This window comes from Oryctolagus cuniculus, chromosome 12, assembly GCF_964237555.1.
Source record: "Oryctolagus cuniculus chromosome 12, mOryCun1.1, whole genome shotgun sequence".
Classification (NCBI taxonomy): domain Eukaryota; kingdom Metazoa; phylum Chordata; class Mammalia; order Lagomorpha; family Leporidae; genus Oryctolagus; species Oryctolagus cuniculus.
Window position 1 is genome coordinate 43,198,884 of NC_091443.1, and position 20,787 is coordinate 43,219,670.

General features: G+C 43.3%; 1 protein-coding gene across 4 annotated transcripts in view; it reads right to left on the reverse strand.

Moving 5' to 3' along the window:
- The window catches only part of AKAP6 (A-kinase anchoring protein 6), a 618,005-nt gene that overhangs the window by 543,073 nt on the left and 54,145 nt on the right, over nucleotides 1-20,787 (reverse strand). The window contains exon 3 of one of the 4 annotated variants that reach the window (XM_051822152.2): nucleotides 10,866-10,966. The exons of the other annotated variants lie outside the window; for them this stretch is intronic. The gene's annotated coding sequence lies outside the window, so the exon portion shown is untranslated. The remainder of the gene's footprint in view (nucleotides 1-10,865; nucleotides 10,967-20,787) is intronic. 4 annotated transcript variants of the gene reach the window in all.

Sequence of the window (20,787 nt, forward strand, 5' to 3'; positions counted from 1 at the left end):
TTACCCCCCAAATGGCCGCCATGGCTGGAGCTATGCTGATCCAAAGCCAGGAGCCTGGTGCCTCCTCCTGGTCTCCCATGCGGGTGCAGGGACCCAAGCACCTGGGCCTTCCTCCACTGCCTTCCTGGGCCACAGCAGAGAGCTGGACTGGAAGAGGAGCAACCGGGACTAGAACCCGGTGCCCATATGGGATGCCAGTGCTGCAGGCAGAGGATTAACCTAGTGAGCCACAGTGCCAAACCGACAATCTGAGAATTCTAATGGACACATGCCCCATCCTCTACTCTTGTAGGTTAGAGCAGGCTGGGTCTTTAGAGCAAAAGGCCTCCCTGCCTTATGGCTTCTAAGCAAGGGCTGCAGGGATTTCTCAGGCATGTCTCCATAGTTATCTGGCCAGCAGTGAATAATCCTGGGAGGGCTCCAGCTTGCAACCTGCCCTTTTTGCATCTGTTTCCTATCGAAGGAAGGCAAATGCCTAGTATAAGACGACTGGGGAAATCTGTGGACTTAAAACTAAGAGTTATGAGCCGGCGCCTCGGCTCACTAGGCTAATCCTCCGCCTTGCGGCGCCGGCACACCGGGTTCTAGTCCCGGTTGGGGCGCCGGATTCTGTCCCGGTTGCCCCTCTTCCAGGCCAGCCCTCTGCTGTGGCCAGGGAGTGCAGTGGAGGATGGCCCAGGTGCTTGGGCCCTGCACCCCATGGGAGACCAGGAAAAGCACCTGGCTCCTGGCTCCTGCCATCGGATCAGCGCGGTGCGCCGGCCGCAGCGCGCTGGCCGCGGCGGCCATTGGAGGGTGAACCAACGGCAAAGGAAGACCTTTCTCTCTGTCTCTCTCTCTCACTGTCCACTCTGCCTGTCAAAAAAAAAAAAAACAAAAAAAACAAAACAAAAAAAAAAACTAAGAGTTATGATTGCAAGCACAGAACAGCTATCTCCTTTTTTGTCCCAACCATGTTAGTATCATAGCTATTATTCAAAACCAAAAAAGGAGACCCTCAGGGGCCCACTGAAATTACAGAGACAGGGAGCAATCAATGTCTCTGAAGGCCAAAAGGAAGTGTTGACTCGTCCAACACTGTCCTACAGCCTAAGATTAAGGGGCCATGACCCTTTCCTTCAGTTCAGCAAACAGTTTTCTGGCATATAGCCACGTCCTTATGGCCACAGGGTACCATAGGCTTAATTGTTTCCCTGCAACATTCCCATGTTGAAGCTCTAACTCCCAATGTAAGCATATTTGGAGATTGGGCCTAAAAAGAAGATTAAGTACAATCATAAGAATAGGACCCTAATCCAATGAGATTGGTGTCCTTAAAGAAGAGGTACCAGGAAAGTCAAAGTGAAGATACAGCAAGAAGGTGACCAACCGCAACCGAGCAAGAGAGCCCTCCCCAAAACCACACCAGCTGGAACCTTAATCTTGGACTTCTAGCCTCCAGAAGCATGATAAATTTCCACTATCTAGGCCACTCAGTCTATGGCATTTTCTTATGGCAGCCTGAGCCAACTAATACACATAGGTTATAATTACCTAAACTCAATGGGAACAAACTGTGATAAGGCTATCCCAAATTTAATAGCATGTCAACTTGCATCGAGAAAAGAATAAAGTGCTATTAATGGACAGTAACAGTCATATTTTATTCTACCATATACAAAGAGACAGAAATTGGGCCAATCAGAAATGATGAGTCACTTTTGACAGAAACTGGAGTTGCCAAGCTTGGAAAAAACAAGATAGTGTTTTCAAATAGCAAATGGAGTGTCATGGTGACAAGGGAGCTGATGTTATGTTGGGTTCCACAAAAACTAGCAGATCAATGAAAAAGCAAAAGTTAAAGCTGATTTCAGCTTAACACTAGAAAGTGGTTATCACAGCCGGAGCCACAGCTCACTAGGCTAATCCTCCACCTGCGGCGCCGGCACACCGGGTTCTAGTCCCAGTCGGGGAGCCAGTTCTGTCCCGGTTGCCCCTCTTCCAGTCTAGTCTGTGGCCTGGGAGTGCAGTGGAGGATGGCCCAGGTCCTTGGGCCCTGCACCTACATGGGAGACCAGGAGGAAGCACCTGGCTCCTGGCTTTGGATCGGCACAGTGCGCTGGCCACAACGCGCCAGCCATAGCGGCCACTTAGGGGGTGAACCAACAGAAAAAGGAAGACCTTTCTCTCTGTCTCTCTCTAACTCTGCCTGTCAAATAAATAAATAAAAAAAGAAAGCGGTTATCACAAAGATATTGCATCATGGGGCCAACAAGCACCTTGTTGACAGACAAGAGAAGCTAAATAAGCAACTTTGAAAACTATCAAGTAATTCCCACTGTGGGGCATAAGGTTGAACTATAAAATCTCGACTTCTTCCAATTTTATGATCCTCTGAATCAACAAATAACAGCATGGTAATTAAGAACTACAATACTGATTTCAAATCCCACTCTGTCACTTACAAGCTATGTTTGACTATGACAAATTATTCAACACTTCTTTGTCTCAGTTTCCTCACTTGTAAAATTGGGGCACTAAGACAGTCTCCTTAATCTTATGGTGATTAGAAGTGTTAACTGTCTGTCCTACAGCAAGCCCCAGAAATTTTAGCCACTGTCATTATCAGCTGGGTAACAATTTTGTGCGTAATCCCTTTACAACTAAAGAGTAGCACAACAACATCTTGTTGTTGTTTTTGTTTTAAGAAAACGTTTAATAAATATAAATTTCGAAAGTACAACTTTTGGATTATAGCAGTTTTTTCCCCCATAACCTCCCTCCCACCCGCAAACCATCCCACCTCCTACTCCTTCTCCCATCCCATTCTTCATTAAGATTCATTTTTAATTATCCTTATATACAGAAGATCAACTTAGTATTTACTAAGTAAAGATTTCAACAGATTGCACCCACACAGACACACAAAGTATAAAGAACTGTTTGAATACTAGCTTTACCGTTAATTTGCATAGTACAACACATTAAGGACAGAGATCCTACATGGGGACTAAGTGCACAGTACATTTTATACATGGTCCAGAATAATGTGTGAAAACATCAGGGCCGGCGCTGTGGTGCAGTGGGTTAAAGTCCTGGCCTGAAGCATCGGCATCCCATATGAGCGCTGGTTCTAGTCCCTGCTGCTCCTGTTACTATCCAGCTCTCTGCTATGACCTGGGATAGCAGTAGAAGATGGTCCAAGTCCTGGGGCCCCTGAAGCCATGTGGGAGACCTAGAAGAAGCTCCTGGCTTTAGATTGGCGCAGCTCCAGCTGTTGCGGCCATCTGGGGAGTGAACCAGTGGATGGAAGACCTCTCTCTCTCTGTCTCTACCTCTCTCTGTAACTCTGTCTTTCAAATAAATAAAACAAAAATCTTAAAATAAATCATCTGTAATCTTCAAGAAATGAGCAAATTCCCACTGAAGATGAAGGAATGAAAAATTAAAAACTGAGTAATCTGCAGGTAGTTATAAAGTGATGGTAAGGATTCACCTGTATCAGGCTCCTAAAGATGGACTCTCTCCATTCCAGCAGCCATTTCAGAACTCATCTGCTCCTATTACCCAATTACACTCTTGCCACACACTCTGAGGTACACAGAGTAGACAGTATCGTGCAAGAATTAAGTACATAGGCTCCGGAGACAGGGAACCCAAGGAGAAATGGCAACTGTATCACTTACTAGCTGGATGACATTTAGGTAAGTTACTCAATTCCAGGCTCAGCTCCTTCACTGTAAAATGAAGAGGAGGATAATAATAATAATACCTCTATCAAAGGATTTCTGGAGGATTAATAACAGAAATTACCTGGTACTTGGCTAATTCTAGTAAAGTGTTAACTATTACTAGCATTTCCATTGACAAATAAATTGAGAAAAATTAGTGAAATAACCTACACTGAAAACCAAGTTTCTTACTTCTCAGCCATTTTTCCACTTGGTCATATATGGTCATGTATGGACTAATGATGAGGTTATGTTCTGAGAAAAGCATTATTAAATTTCATCATTGTACCTGCACAAACCTAGATGATGCAGTCTTTTACACAAAGTCTATATGGTATGTAACAGGTTATTACGGTATAGCCTATTGTTCCTAGGGCCATGCTGCGTGAAACAACACAGATTAAATTAATCACAAGATTAGGTGGCTTAATCAAGAGATGTGGTAAACATGGAATATTCAAGGCAGCTGCCAGCATAACACAGCCTACTTTAAACTTCTTATATGTAGAAGAAATCAACCTAAAATGACAATACAAAACATGGTATAGTAAATACATAACTTTTAACAGTCACTGATTTTCACTAACAAGTATTATGCACTATATATAATTGTATGAGCTATACTTTTATACCACCGGCCATGCAATAGGTTTGTTCACATGAACATTACCACAAGCATATGAGTAACGCACTGCACTATGATGTTATGATGGCTACAGTATCAGTAGGCATTAAGAATTTTTCAGCTCCATTCTAATGTTACGAGACCACTACTGTACATGTGGTCTGTTGTTGACTGAAACATAGTTATGTGGGGCATGACTGTGTGTGCATTGACATGACATATTAGTATTTCTCTTCTAAATAAAAAGACAGGATAGGGCCGGCGTTGTGGGGTAGCAGGTTAAACCTCTACCTGCAATGCCAACATCTCATATGGGTGCCAACTCCAGACCTTGCTGCTCTTCTTCTGATCCAGCTCCCTGTTAATGTGCCTAGGAGGGAAGGGGAGTTTGGTCCAGGTGCTTAGGCCCCTGTACCAACTTGGGAGACCTGGAAGAAGCTCTGTGCTCCTGGCTTTGGTCTGGCCCAGCCCCAGCTGTTGAGCCATATGGGGAGCAAACCAGTGGAAGAAAGATCTCTTTCTGTCTCTCTGATTCTCTCTGTAACTGTATTTGAAATAAATAAAAATACATTAATAAATAAATAGGGGCAAGCACTGTGACACAGTGGGTTAAGCTGCCATCTGCAGCTGCAGCATCCAATATGGGTGCCAATTCAAGTCCTAGCTGCTCCACTTCCCATCCAGCTCCCTGCTAATGCACCTGGGAAAGAAGCAGAACATGGCCCAACTCCTTAGGCCCCTACACCCTTGCGGGAGACCTGGAAGAAGTTCCAGGCTCCTGGCTTCAGCCTGACCCAGCTCTGGCTATTTCAGCCACTTGGAGAATGAACCAGTAGATGGAAGACTTCTGTCTCTCCTCTCTCTCTCTCTGTAACTCCTTCAAATCTCTCTCTCTCTCTCTCTCTCTCTCTCTTTCTCTCTCTCTCTCTTCCAAATGCAATAAATAAATCTGAATAAAAACAAAAGACAGGAGCCAGTGTTCATCTTAGCAGTGAAGATGCCCACATTTCACATCAGAGTACTTGGATTCAATTCCCAGCTCTTGCTCCTGACTCCAGCATCTGCCAATGCAGATCTTGGGAGGCAGCAGTGATAGCTCAAGTATTTGGGTCCCTGCCACCCACATAAGAGATCTGGATTGAGTTCTCAGCTTCCAGCTTCAAACTCAGGCAAACTCCAGGCATTGCAGGCATGGAACCGATAAATGTGCACACACATGCATGCATGCCTCTCCAATACAAAAAAGTAGAAACAAAATAAGAACATATCATATTTTCACAAACTTAAATACTTCTAACACTGAGTGGTCAAAATGATTTTATTTCCACTACCTCTGCAAACCTTAGGTATCCATTATGTTTTAATACAAACATCTTAATCTGTAGCCATAACCAATTAGATCCCTGATACACCCTCCTCTGCCCACCTCTCCAGCATCACTCAGTAAAAGATGCCTCCAGTGCTAACTGTGCCCCTAGTCACAGCCTCCACAGTCAAGGACACTTCCAGGCCTCAACTCCCTGCTCCTTGCCCTGTTAGGAATCCAGGGATCCGGATATTATAGAAATGTTACTTGCCTCACACTGGTTTCATTTTCTTTACAAAACAGTAATGTTTTCACCTTGTGATCTTTCCAATGACCACTGCTAGATTTGTAATAAACCAGCCATTAGTGAGCATTTCCTCTTGGCAAAACTCCTTGCCAACCTGACACTGATTATTTTTTCCTTATTACAGACCTCTCTCCTACTTTGGCTTGGGAACCAGAATAACAGTCCTTGCATTAAAAATGCTTTTAAGAGAGACAATTGGGGATTACAAGCACTTATTTTCCTCGCACTCTAACTCTTAAATCAGGCCTTTGAGCCACACTTTCACATGAACGAAGGGGTTTCTACCCGCCTGGAATCCTAATTCCATGCCAGATCTTGTTCTCTCATATGGTAGAAAGGGTTACTGCCATAGGACAGCTGCTAGGCTGCAGCTAAATCCTGTACAGCGCATTTACGGCCCGGAGGGTGTCACCTCCAAGATGTGCAGGGCTCCATCTCTCCCTCCCTCCCTGCCTGCCCATTAAGCTTGGAAGCAGGCAGGCAGCATAATCACCCTGCCTCTCCTGGATCCCTGAGGAGAACCCCTCCTCGGGGTGGAGCGTCTGGCAGATGGCTTCCAGGCATCTGGTTTTAAGCAGATTTTTGTTGAGAGGTGAAATGGTGCCAGTATTGTACTCTTTCCCTACCCTGTGGACATTCATCAGAGTAAATGATGAGGCAAGATGAGACCATCAAGGACCTGAGTTCCACTTTGCTAAAATGGATTATTTGGATCCAGAGTCTTAAATTATATGTACTAGGGCTGCCTTTCTAGTGTTCGAGTGTCTGGGGCCTTAGTTATCTTTCAGAGCTTATATCCCTGTCAAGTTATCCCCTATAAACACACATTTTCAATCTTTAGTTTGTTTTTCCTTATAATTTCTCAGTGCCCTCGTTAGTGATGCAGAAACATTTTGTACCTGAAACTCAGGTTGATGAATATTACGGATTTCAGGTTAAATCAGCAAGAAGTTGGGCAATACCAAGGGCAAAAGCATTCTCCTTCCTCAGCATCACAAAGTCCTGAAACTGGAGAGTTAGCTAGGTAGTCCAGCTGGGGACAGACCCAAGAGTAGTAACTGGCAAAGAGTGACACTATTCAAGAAAGCAAAGAGAAAAAAAGGACAGAAGGTAGCTAAAACAATGGAAAAGGAGATGAAGAAACGAACATTAGCATCTACTGGGAATCAAAATATTACAAAATGATTCCATATTTGTGTAATCCCCATAAGGGTTCTATAAGAGAGATGGCACCTCATTTTCATAGAGAAATAACTTGCTGGCATTGTCTAATATTTGTAGCTACAAAATATTAGAACAAAGTTGAAGTTTGTTCTATCTAGAGCCACATTCTAATGCATTACTCAATCTCAAGTGTAAATGACTATGCTCAGTCACTAAAAAAAAAAAAAAAATCAATGTAAGAACAGGAGTTTAGCACAGTAGTTAAGTTGCCTCTGAAATGCACTGGTTCAAGTCCTGACCACTCTGCTTCTGACACAGCTTCCTGCTACTGCACAACATGGGAGGTAGCAGATGATGGCTCAGATACATGGATTCCTGCTTCCCAAGTGGGAGACCCAGATGGCGTTGAGACTCCTGGTTTCAACCTGCCCAGCCTGGCTGTTGCCAGCATTTGGGGAGTGAACAAGCACTTAAAAGATCTCTCTCCATCTACTTCTCTGTCCTTTTGCCTTTCAAGTAAAATAAAAATAAATATTTTTTTAGAAAAAATGAATACAACTCTGAAAATATAAAATGTTAACATTATTGTTCGCAGTTTTGTGTGTGTATGTGTGTGTGTAAATTGCTGAAATCTTTACTTAGCATAAAGTTGGTCTTCTGTGTGCAAAGTTAATTGAAGATAAATCTTAATGGAAAATGAGACTGGGAAGGGGAGAAGGAGGAAGAGGAAGGGTGGGAGTGTGGGTGGGAGAGCAGGTATGGTGGGAACGATAACTATATTCCCAAAGTTGTACTTATAAAATTTGTATTCATTAAATAAAAGGTTTCTTCAGGGAAAAAAATGTTAACACTAGAGAGGAAGCCAGGTGACAGGTATATGGGAACTCTATATTATCTTTGTAACTTCTCTAAGTCTAAAATTTTTTCAGGATAACAGTTTTTAAAAATTAATATGAGAGCATTGCACATGGTATACACGACCCAGAAAGGATACAGTGATATTGTAGATTAAGAGCCTATGTCCGGGCCAGTGCTGTGGCATAGCAGGGTAAGGCCTCCGCCTATAGTGCCGGCTTCCCATAAGGGCGCCAGTTCAAGTCCCAGCTGCTCCACTTCCAATCCAGTTCTCTGCTATGGCCTGGGAAAGCAGGACAAGATGGTCCAAGTCCTTGGGCCCCTGCACCCGTGTGGGGCACCTGGAAGAAGCTCCAGGCTCCTGGCTTCTGATTGGCACAGCTTCAGCGGTTGCGGCCAGTTGGAGAGTAAAACAGCAGAGAGAAGATCTCTCTGCCTCTCCTTTCTCTGTGTAACTCTGACTTTAAAATAAATAAATAAATCTTTTAAAAAATAAAATAAAAAAGAGGCTATGTGGACAAAAAAGAAAGAATATCTACAATTTATCCCTTTACCTGTTGATGAACAAAAAATAAATAAATAAAATAATAATTTAAAAAAAAAAGGTCTATGACTTGTGGTTGGTTCTATAGCACAGCAGGCAAGCAGCCACCTATGATACTGGCATCCCATATGGACACTGGTTCAAGTCTCGGCTGCTCCACTTCCAATCCAGCTCTCTGCTAATGTGCCTGAGGAAGCAGCAGAGGATGGCCCAAGTGCTTGGGCCCCTACACATAGGTGAGACACCCAAAAGAAGCTCCTGGCTCCTGGCTTCAGCCTTGCCTAGCCCTGGCTGTTGCAGCCATTTGGGGAATGAACCAGCGGATGGAAAATCAATCTCTCCCTCTCTCTCTCCACTCCATCCCTGCCTTTCAAATAAATCATCTTCTTTAAAAATTTGAGAGGCAGAGTTACAGAGAGAGGGAGAGACAGAGACAGAGATAATCTTCCATCCACTGATTCATTTCCCAAATGGCTGCAATGGCTGGAGATAGGCAGATCCAAAGCCAGGAGCAAGAAGTTTCTTCAGAGTCTCCCATGGGGGTGCAGGGGCCCAAACACTTGGATCTTCTTTCAGTGCTCTCCCAGGCCATCAGCAGGGAGCTGGATGGGAAGTGGACATGAACCGGCGCCCACATGAGATGCCAGCTCTGCAGGTGGTGGCTTTACCTGATACACCACAATGCCAGTCCCAAGACAGAACTTTTGAGTGGAATTTTGCCTTCTGCTAAATCCCTTGAATCTCCCTCTTCTGATTTCATTATCATATGAGCTGACACCAAACCAGAACCTAATCCATCTTGTAATTAATTGCTGTGTGACTCAATCTGCTCTACTACCTTCAAATTAATCAGATCCTTGTTCTCAGTCTTGTGTCCTTCGGTGGGTTTCTCATGGGTTGTGGCGAGTATGAAAGCATCCCCAAAATGGGAGCCTTGGGTTATCAGGAAAGAGCATCAAAGAGCAGTCCTCTTTTATAACACAAACATGCCAGTGACGTAGGGTCCAGCTGCCAGGAAGAACATGATGTTTCTGACCCAAACAAGGCCATTGGTCTGGTCATCTCTAAGATCTCAGGTCTGAGATTATCTCTAGTAAGGCACAAGGTCTGAGCGCCTCCCACCCTGAAGAATAAAGCTCTCAATTCCCAGTTTCCTGATGATTACACACAAATACAATGCCTTCCACAGAGAGGGAGGGGAAGAGCCAGCAAGGGTGGGCCGAGCCAGCAGGCCTGCTTCAGAGGCAGCCAGTGGGCTGGGCTGGCAACGGCTCAGAGCCTGCTGCCTTCCACCGGGGGTTTTGCTGACCAGATCAGAGTGACACTTGAGAAGGCAGCAGCTGTGGCTGGAGCCAACGCCCCCCATTCCTTCTTAGCTAATGAACTGGAAGGATCCAGAGGGAGCCAGGGCAGAATGGGTCCCCTGGGGCATGCAGGGAGGCCTCTCCTTCCATGAATTTTCCATTTTTAATTAGGCTTGATGGTTTGGTCAGGATAAGACTTAGATGAAACATCAGTCTGAGCAGGCATGCCTAAGGCCTAATTCATCAGATCCCTCAGGTTTTCAGACCCAGAACTCCCCTCATCTGAGCCTCACGACTTGCCAAGAGGGAAGGAATAAGATATCTTTTAATTATGGTTCTTATTTCAAAGGGAGCACATGGTAATTATTTAAAATGGAAGCATTTTTGAAATATACAATAGGGGGAAAAATGTGTTCCATAAACCTACCTCCCCAGAGGATACAATTGTTTTTACTTAGTTTTTTTAAATAGATATACAAAAATACATGTGTGTTCCCTATACAAATATGTAGATGCTTAAGACAACATTATGGCATTCTACACTCTTGCAACTTGCATTTTTTCAGTTATTATAGTTATAGCTCCACTCAGTTGCTTAAACAGCTATAGAGTGTTCCGTTCTATGTTTATGCCTTTACTTAACCAATATTTTACCAATTATTACTATTACATACTTCTCAAAACATTTCAGTAAACTAAACCCTTGATAAAGGAATTGTTAGATCAAAACATAAATATACTCATATACCAGTAAATATATATATATATAAATATTCTAATAGATACTGCCAAATTGCAATATTTTTAGTTTTTGTTCATACAAATATGCTTCAAAAAACTCTAGGAAAATTATTTGATTAATTTAGCCAGGAAATAAGGCCATCAGCAAAGTTGCTACCTAGGTAACTTTTTTTAAAATTCAGGCATGTGGCTATGGAAGTAGTTGGCAAGATCACAGAGAATCCACTCCAAATATACAAAGCCATAAACATTTATGTGTATAAATTATTGCAATTTTACATTCAATTTCTGATCCTAGAAATTACTCACATTATATAGTATTAACTTCTTTGAAAGTCAAACTCCTGTCTCTTCATGTTTCTATGTGAAATTCAGTCTGGGCAGTTTGAAAACTAGAAAAGGAACAGGATCTGTTTAAAAAAAAAAAAAGAAAAGAAAAGAAAAAAGATAACATCCAATGCCACAATGCTCATGGCATGAAATAAGGAGTGGGGAGTGAGGAAGGTCCCTTTCTGACAAATACTTCTCTTATGCAGATGCCAGATGCCCCTATCTTGGCTACTGAATAAGCATCAATGGTATTTCTGTCTTTGCATTCAATCAGATGGAGAAAAGAAGCCAAGAGAGCTAGCCCCAAAACTGCTGCCACCCAAAACTCAGCTCTTTTTACCCTCACAAACTTCCCTTCCAAATGAGACAAGTCTGTATCCTTGCTTTCTTAAACCACAGCTGAGCACCCCTACCCAATGCAAACTAGCCCAGATCTAATCCCAAATTGTTGTGACTAACAGAAGCATTTCTTTATTTTAAATTAATTTATTAGAAAGGAAGAGAGGCAGACAGACATCTTCCGTCTACTCATTCAGTCCCCCAGTGCCCACACCACCTAGGGTTAGGCCATACCAAAGCCAGATGTTAGGAACTGGGACCTCAATCCCAGGTCTCTCACATGGGTTGCAGGCATCCAACTACTTGAGCCATAATTTGATGCCTCCCAGTGTGCATATTAGCAGGAAGCTGGAATAGGAAGCAAGACTCAAACTCAGGTACCCAGATAGGGGATCTCAACAAGTATCTTAATAGCTGCATCAAATGTCTTGCCCTAGCATTGCAACTTTTGACACCAAAGGAACCAAAGATCATCAGAGAAGAACTAATGGATGCATCCATTCTCATTCAAGTGTGTTTCAATCTTTATAGACCATAAAATTGGTGTCTGGTGTTTGAATAAGAAGGAAATACGAGGGGCCGGCACTGTGCCGCAGCTGATTAAATCCCTGGCTTACAGCAACGGCATCCCATATGGGCCCCAGTTCAAGTCATGGCTGCTCCACATCCAAATCTCTGTTATGGCCTGGGGAAAGCAGTAGAACAATCTCCTGGCTCCTGGCTTCAGATAGGCTCAGCTCCAGCCATTGTGGCCATTTGGGGAGTGAGCCAGTGGATGGAAGACCTCTTTCTCTCTCTCTCTCTCTCTGTCTCTACCTCTCTCTGTAATTCTTTCAAATAAATAAAATTTAAAGAAATCTTTAAAAAAATAGAGTAAAACAGTGTGTTCTATTGTTGTGCTTGGAAAGTAGCAATATGAATTCAAGTGGCCTTACATATTTACTTCTATCCACAAGCTCAATTTTTAAAATATGGTTCAAAATTAATGTCTGCTGATAATTTAAGTTCTGTGTAAATTGAAGATACTATAACAAATAAGGAAAAGCAGAAGGGAAGAAAGATTTCAAGAGTGGGCGAACTGTGTGTTTTAAGTAAGATAATTGTCAGCAACTTTGTTTTGAAATCATAAATTGGATAAATAAATTATCGAATAATTGAGTAAGCTGGGTGCTATGGCCTGAATATTTATGTCCCTCAGAAATTCCTATTTTGTAATCTAAAGCCCCAGATTGGTAGTATTAGGAAGTGGGCGCCTTTGGGAGGTCCTTAGTGCCCAGATAAAACTGGCCCCAGGAGCCAAGTGAGGACACAGCTAGAAGTTGCTATCTATGAACCAGCAAGTTGGCCATCATCAGACCCTAAGTCCAGATTCTTTTTGTTAAAGTTCCAGGAGCTTTTCATAGTTTGAATACCAAACACCAAACCAGGCAGAGAAGTCCCCAGAAAATGATGGTCATATTTCATTGGTTCTCGCCCTTTGGTCCTTCATCTTCTAGGCACTTATATTTTTGTTTAGTGATATCAGACATTCATGTTTATCACAAATTGGATAAAAAGAATTAGGGCCAGTGCTGTGGCTTAATGGAAAAAGCTGCCACCTATGGCACTGGCATCCCATATGGGCACAGGTTTGAATCCCAGCTGCTCCACTTCCGATTCCGCCCCCTGCAAATGTGCCTGGAAAGACAAAAGATGGCCCAAGTGCTTGGGCCCCTGCAACCATGTGAGAAAAGGCTTGGGGCTCCTGGCTTGCAGCCATCTGGGGAGTGAACTAGCAGATAGAAAATCTAACTCTGCCTTCCAAATAAATAAATATTTTTAAAAAAGAATTAAGTAACTTCCTGAGTGGCAGGATCCCAAGTACTTGGACCACTATTGCTGGTTCCCAGGGTACACATGAGCAGGAAACTGGACTGGAAGTGGATGAGCCAGGACTCAAACCAGACACTCCAATATGGGATTCTGGCACCCCAAGTGGTAAGTTTAACCCACTGTGCTACAATGTCCACCCCACTTAATTTTTTAAATTACTATTAATCCTATAAGCTCCATTTTCCTTCACAAAGTTTGTTATATGTATATTCTCATATAGTTCATGTGAATACACTGATTTGAAGTGAAATAAAACAGTGAGATATGTTTGTGCATATACCCCCATCTGTGCTTACATACACTCACACATTTCCTGTTACAGAGAGTCTATATCAAAAGTCATAATGCTATGTAAAGAAGATGAAATGGTATCTTTTCTTTTTTGTAAGTTATGTGATGATATACATGAGCTGTTATATTAGCATTTTATGCTAACACTGTTATCCATTAATGGTATTCAGAACACCCTTCTCTTTATCAATCCATATTAAACTATTCCAATAGATTATTAGCAACCTCATATAGTTCTTATATAAATTCCAAGAAACAGGGAAAACAAAGACACACTGCATACTCAGAACCACAGGTAACTCTGAGCATGTCCTGTGGTATCATAGTTTGCTGAGACATTTTAGAACGAATTTGGCTCATGAACAAATTCCAGGACCTCCGTGAGTGAACGCTCCTTAATTGTCTGTTTCCCTTGCACATTGTATAGTATGCCTCTGTTCTGAACGGACCAGGAAAAAGCATGAACTCTAAGCCGTATCAGAGTCCTTTTAACCTATGTAAGAATTGAAATAGCAAAGAGGATAAAGAAAGATTGGCTTAGTCTTTTCAGATGTCTCACCCAGTTTCCTCAGATACAGGCTTCGGACCTTGTAGGCTGGCCATCTTCCACTTGTCATGTGGATCAAAAGGCAGAGAACGAAGCAGCTATGCCAAGAGACAACAATGATGACATCAGGATGATGTGCCACGCCTGAGTCCAGGTCCTCCAGAGGCCTGGCTGCATTCTTTCTCAGGGTTGAGCCAATCCTGTACCTTGCAAATTATTTTTTCCTTAGATAATTTTAATCGGAATCTGATACCTGCCACCTCAAAAGACAAAAAAAAAAAATCACAGTAATACATATTTGTGGTGGCTTTGTAAAGTGTCAACTTGGCTATACTGAACTGCATTTCCCAGGATTCCCTTCCCTGTATATTTGTGACAAGATAATTCCAATAAGAGATGTAGCGGGCAGAAATGATACAGCAGCCATTTTGTTGCTCACACAGGTTGCTGCTTCTCTGTCCTGGCCCACTTCATGGGCAGGATGCAGCAAGGTGCTTTCCTTTTCCCTGGCTTTTCCTTCAGCTGCTCTAGTTCTTAGGCTAGGTATATTTAGTTGTAAATTTAGAATTCTAAATGTGATTTTACCCATATATTATTTCATCCTTTTGAAACATGGCCTATCCTCCCAACATATTAAGACCACTATTAAAATTTTATTTTTATTTATTTCAAAGGCAGGGTGATGAGAGAGAGAGAGAGAGAGAAATTGATCTTCCATACACTTGTTCGCTCCCCCAAATGCCTGCAACAGCTGGGCCTACGACCAGGAACTCCATCCAGGTCTCCCACATGGATGACAGAGACACAAGTACTTGACCTGCTGCCTCATTAGGTGTGCATTAGGAGAAAGCTAGATTGCAAGTTGAGGTGGGACTCAATTCCAAGCAGCAGCTTAACCCATGATGCCACAAAGTTATCTATTATTCTGTGAAGTTAGCTACCTACGCTTTGTTATAGTTACAATCTGACCCCTGGCTATCCTACCCATATCCTTATTAATATTCCTGGAGCCCCTCCCCATATTCTAGAAATCTATTAAATGCATTGGGCAAGAATGGAATGAGAGCTAATACATTAATGTACTTGTCCCTTCCTTATTCATTTAATGAATATTTCTGAAGAAAATGGCAGCCCAAGGAGTAACTTTTGCAGAACTGGAAATATGACTCAGAGTATCAGGCTTGATGGCAGAAAGGGGCTCCAAGGTAAAAGGTCACTTACTGTGACTACTTTTGCAGTGAGCTCTGGCCACCAAACCAGAAAACAGGAAGCCCCAGCTTCTTCCACCTCCCACATTGAGGAGATGAACATTCCTTACTTTTTTCTTGTCCTTTCCCAGATCATGAGGTCAGGAAGAGTTCTGGCTGGGCCAGCATTGTGGCCTAGCAGGTTAAGTCTCCGCCTGTGATGTCAGCATCCCATATGGGTGTTGGTTTGAGATCCACTTCCAATCCAACTTCCTGCTAATGCCCCTGGGGAAGCTTAGGCATCTGCACCCACATGGCAGACTCAGAATAAGTGCTGGGTTTTGGGCTCCAAGATCCTGGCTTCGGCCTGGCCCAGCCCCAGCAGCCACTGCCACCAGGGGAGAGACTGAGTGGATGGAAGAGTTCTGTCTTTCCTGCGCTCTCTGCAACTCTGCCTTTCAAATAAATAAAAAATATTTACAAAAAAAAAGTGTCTGGCCTGTTTCCAGCCTTATCCCTCATGTCTTATATATGCCTGGCATATGCAGGTACTCAATGATATTTGCTGCTCCCTGCTACATAAGCTTATAGAAGGTCCATGTTGACATTGACGACTCAAGACATCCTAGCTAGCCCTGAAAAACTGAGGTGTGAACACACACTTCTAGTCCAGAGTAGAAGACACATTTCCAGCACTAATTTGAAACAATACTGTGGAGTAAGAAAGGAAGGGGAGAAAAGGTGGTGATTTATTCTTTCTTATCAAACTCACAATTCTAACTAAAAACTGTAGACTAGTCAACTATATTATTATTCTTAAGCTCTAATGAGTCTTTGAAATTAAATTAAAAAGCACTTCTGGAGAAAACTCTATTATGTTCACAGTTTAAGATTGGAGACAAAGACATGAGATAAACAGTGAAGTAGATATACAAAGACAGCTATCAAAAATAGAAAAGGGTTATAGAGGGAAGAAGGGAATAAAGTCAAAGTATAAAACATAAAGGTAGATTTCTTTGCATATACTTTGCTGATTTGGCTGGAATAAGAAATGTTTTGTATCTTTTTTTTTTTTTTTTTTGACAGGCAGAGTTAGACAGTGAGAGAGACAGAGAGAAAGGTCTTCCTTCCATTGGTTCACCTCCCAATGGCCACTGCGGCCAGCGCACTGCACTGATCCGAAGCCAGGAGCCAGGTGCTTCCTCCTGGTCTCCCATGCGGGTGCAGGACCCAAGGACTTGGGCCATCCTCCACTGCCTTCCCAGGCCACAGCAGAGAGTTGGACTGGAAGAGGAGCAACCGGGACAGAACCAGCGCCCCAACCAGGACTAGAACCCGGGGTGCCAGCGCCGCAGGTGGAGGATTAGCCTAGTGAGCCGTGGCGCCGGCCATGAATGTTTTGTATCATTATCAAACAAAACTAAATTATTTTTTTAAAAAATCCCTGGATATTATGCATCTATACTTTAAAAACCATATGCTGGGGACAACATTGTAGCATAGCAAATGAGGCCACTGCCTGCAATGCCAGCACCCCATATAGGCACAGGTATGTGTCCTGGCTGCTACACTATCAATCCAGCTCCCTGCTAATGGCATGGAAGAGGCAGTGGAGGATGGCCCAACTGCTTGGGTCCCTGCACCCACTTGGGGAACCTGGAAGAAGTTCCTGGCTCCTGACTTCTACCTGGCCCAACCCCAGCCACTGCAGTCACCGGGGGAGTGAACCAATGGTTGGAGACCTCAATCTGTCTCTCCTTCTCTCTATAGCTCTTTCTTTTTTTTTTTTTTCTTTTTTTTTTTTTAACTGGCAGAGTGGACAGTGAGAGAGAGAGACAGAGAGAAAGGTCTTCCTTTGCTGTTGGTTCACCCTCCAATGGCCGCCGCGGCCGGCACACCACACTGATCCGATGGCAGGAGCCAGGTACTTATCCTGGTCTCCCATGGGGTGCAGGGCCCAAGTACTCGGGCCATCCTCCACTGCCTTCCCGGGCCACAGCAGAGAGCTGGCCTGGAAGAGGGGCAACCGGGACAGAATCTGGCGCCCCGACCGGGACTAGAACCCTGTGTGCCGGCGCTGCTATGTGGAGGATTAACCTAGTGAGCCGCGGTGCCAGCCTATAGCTCTTTCACATAAACAATCTTTAAAAAAAAGTACCTTATGATTTCATTTATGTGACATTCTAGAAAAAACATAACTATAAAGACAGAAAATGGAGTCATGGTTGTCAGAACCTGGAGGGTCCAAGGAAACACTGATTACTGAAGAGCTGGGGGCAATTGTAGAGTTAAAGTATTCCATATCTTGATTTTGATAATTTAAGCACTTGTCAAAGCACATTTAAAAGTGTTGATTTTACAGCATGAAAATTAAGCTTTAATAACATAAAAATCAATCCTTAATAGCAACAGGATAATGAACCTAAATGAATGTCCACTTGGTAACATAACCATCAGAAACAAATCGTTCCAGGTGACTTTAAAATCTAGTCATATATCTGGTCATTTGGGGCTGGGGGTCGGGAGGGGTACTATACCCACACCAGGGATAGACATTTAGTCTAGCAGTTAAGATGACAGTCAGCACACCCACATCCCACATGAAGTACCTGGGTTCAATTCCCAGCTCAGGTTCCTGACTCCAGCTTCTTGCTGAAGAGAAGCTTTGGTGATGGTCTAAGGAATTGGGTTCCTGCCACCCTTGTGAGAAATGCTGCTCCCAGCTTCAGTCCCCAGCCGGTGCTGTTGTAGGCATTTGGAGAGTAAACCAATGAGGATCTCAATCTCGATTTCTCTCACACTCTCGCTCCTGTCCCTTCTTCTTTCTCCATCAAACAAACATTTTTAATTTAAAAAAGATCTAATTTTTAACTCTTTAAAATTAATGATACTGATGGAAGTAGCATTAGTAATGTTATTCTCAGAATGTGTGGTTTATGTGAGATAAGGGAAAATGAGTAATCAAATTGGTGTTAAAAACAGATTTCTGGGGCCAGCACTGTGACGTAGTGGGTGGGAGCACCGCCTGCAGTGCCAGCATCCCATATGGTTGCCAGTCCAAGTCCCAGCTGCTCCATTTCCCATCCATCTCTCTGCTATGGCCTAGAAAAGCAGTGGTGGATGGCCCAGGTCCTTGGGTCCCTGAACCCATGTAGAAGACCCAGAGGAGGTTCCTGCCTTCAGATTGGTGTAGTTCCGGCCGTTGGACCGTCTGGGAATGAACCAGCAGATGGAAGACCTCTCTGTCTCTGCCTCTCTTTAACTCTGCTTTCAAACAAATAAATAAATCTTAAAAAAAAAAAATAGATTTCTGTGAAGGAAGGAAGGAGACATTGATGTAAGATCAATAAAATGGGGGCCAATGCCATGGCATGGCAGGTTAAGTTGCTACCTGCAGTACAGTATCCAATATGGGCAACGATTTGAGTCCCAGCTGCTCCACTTCCAATCCAGCTCCCTGCTAGTGGACCTAGGAAAGCAGCAGAGGATGGTCCAAGTGATTGGACCCCTGTACCCATGTGGGAGATCTGGATGAAGCTCCTGGCTCCAGCCTGGCCCAGTCTTAGCTGCTGCAGCCATTTGAGGACTGAACCAGTGGGTGGAAGATTTATTACTGCTTTCTCCCTCTCTCTCTCTCTGTAACTCTGCCTTTCAAATAAATAAAAAATTTTAAGAAATCAATGAAATAAGGGAAAAAATCCTGCATATTTGAGTTAGAAGCAGCAGTATGAATATATAACATTTTATCTTAAAAAATTCCTATCTCAACTACTAAAAAGACTTAGAAATAATTACTGAACTGGAATCAATAAGAACCCTTAGCATACAGGTAGAGGTCTCTAATGTAACTCAAGGCTTCTTGAAGAAACAGCAGGTTCAAATTTGGAGCAAGAAACATAAAAGATGAACTTGAAAAAACTGGATATGTCAGAAAATAAAAAGTCACACCATTAGAGTTGCATCCAGAGGACACAGGCATCAACTTGAATGTTCCTACTGGCGAAAAAAAATATTGGGCCACAATTATGGCCGAACACATCACACGTAAGTTTATATTTTTTTAAGCTGCTTAATAAAAGCAAAGAATCAAGCACCTCCCCTGCCTTGCCTGTACATCAGAGAACCCTAGTAATAGTGCAGGGGAAGTTATTCCAGACAATAAAGGAAGAAGTAAACAGAATGTCTCCCTTTATTACCTTATGAATTAATAGACCTAGAAAACAGTCATAAGTGGTTGCTAACATCCTCAAAACAAAGAGGATCAGACTTTGTGTACCTCCTGGTAGAGTACCCAAAACAACAACCTATAAAATAGCTAAACCACTAAATTTAACTACTAATTTAAAGGAACAAATCCAGCAATACCACAAAAATACAAACAGCAAATACAAAATGTGAGAAGTTATACAGGCCTAATTATTCCAACAACAGCAACGAAAAATTGCAAGAGGCGGAAAAAGAGATAGAAATACAACCATAAGGCTGGCGCCGCAGCTTACTAGGCTAATCCTCCACCTTGCGGCGCCAGCACACCGGGTTCTAGTCCCGGTCGGGGCGCCGGATTCTGTCCCGGTTGCCCCTCTTCCAGGCCAGCCCTCTGCTGTGGCCAGGGAGTGCAGTGGAGGATGGCCCAATTCCTTGGGCCCTGCACCCCATGGGAGACCAGGATAAGCACCTGGCTCCTGCCATCGGATCTTTACTTAATACAATGGCCGCAGCGGCCATTGGAGGGTGAACCAAAGGCAAAGGAAGACTTTTCTCTCTGTCTTTCTCTCTCACTGTCCACTCTGCCTGTCAAAAAAAAAAAAAAAAGAAAGAAAGAAAGAAAGAAATAAAACCATAGATTAAAAGAAACTTAAATGCAGTCATGCTTCGAGATGCTATGAATGAATAGCCCTTGTCTTGACTGTTGAGGAACAGTTTTTTTTTTTCCATATTATTTGTTGAACTGTTTACTTAGTATAGAGTTAATCTTTTGTGTATAAAGTTAATTGAAAACAGATCTTAATAAAAAATAAGAATGAGAAAGGAGAGGGAGGAGAAAGAAGGGTGGGAATGTGGGTAGAAGGGCAAATACGGCAGCAAGAATCACTATGCTCCTAAAGTTGTATTTGTGAAATGCATGAATTTTGCATACCTTAAATAAAAGGTTTCTGGTTCACTCCCCTAAATGCCCACAATGGCCAGGGCTAGACTGGATTGATCCCAAGACCTGGGAACTCAACCCAGGTCTCCTGTGAAGCGGCAGGGATCCAGCTACTGGAGCCATCATTCGCTGCTTCCCAGAGTGTGCACTGAAAGGAAGCTGAAGTCAGGAGCCAAAGCCAAGACAAGGCTCCAGGCACTCTGATACCGGACATGGGCACCTACATCTACATTTTAGCCACCAGGGCAAACACCTACCCCAACACCTGAATTTAAATGACAAAAAAGAAGGAGTAAAGTGTGGGGAGCAACCCGGACTAGACTGAGTTACTGGAATTAAGACTTATTCTATGCATCTGCTCTCCCACAATATGGCGCTGGGAGAGGAGAAAACAGCTTCTACGCAGCTGCCTCCAGTTCAACCAATAAACTGTAGGACTTGCTCCTGATTGGAGAGCAGCGTACTCGGCGTGTGGGCAGCCGAGTTGGGATTGGCAGAGGAGGACTATAAAGGAGGAGA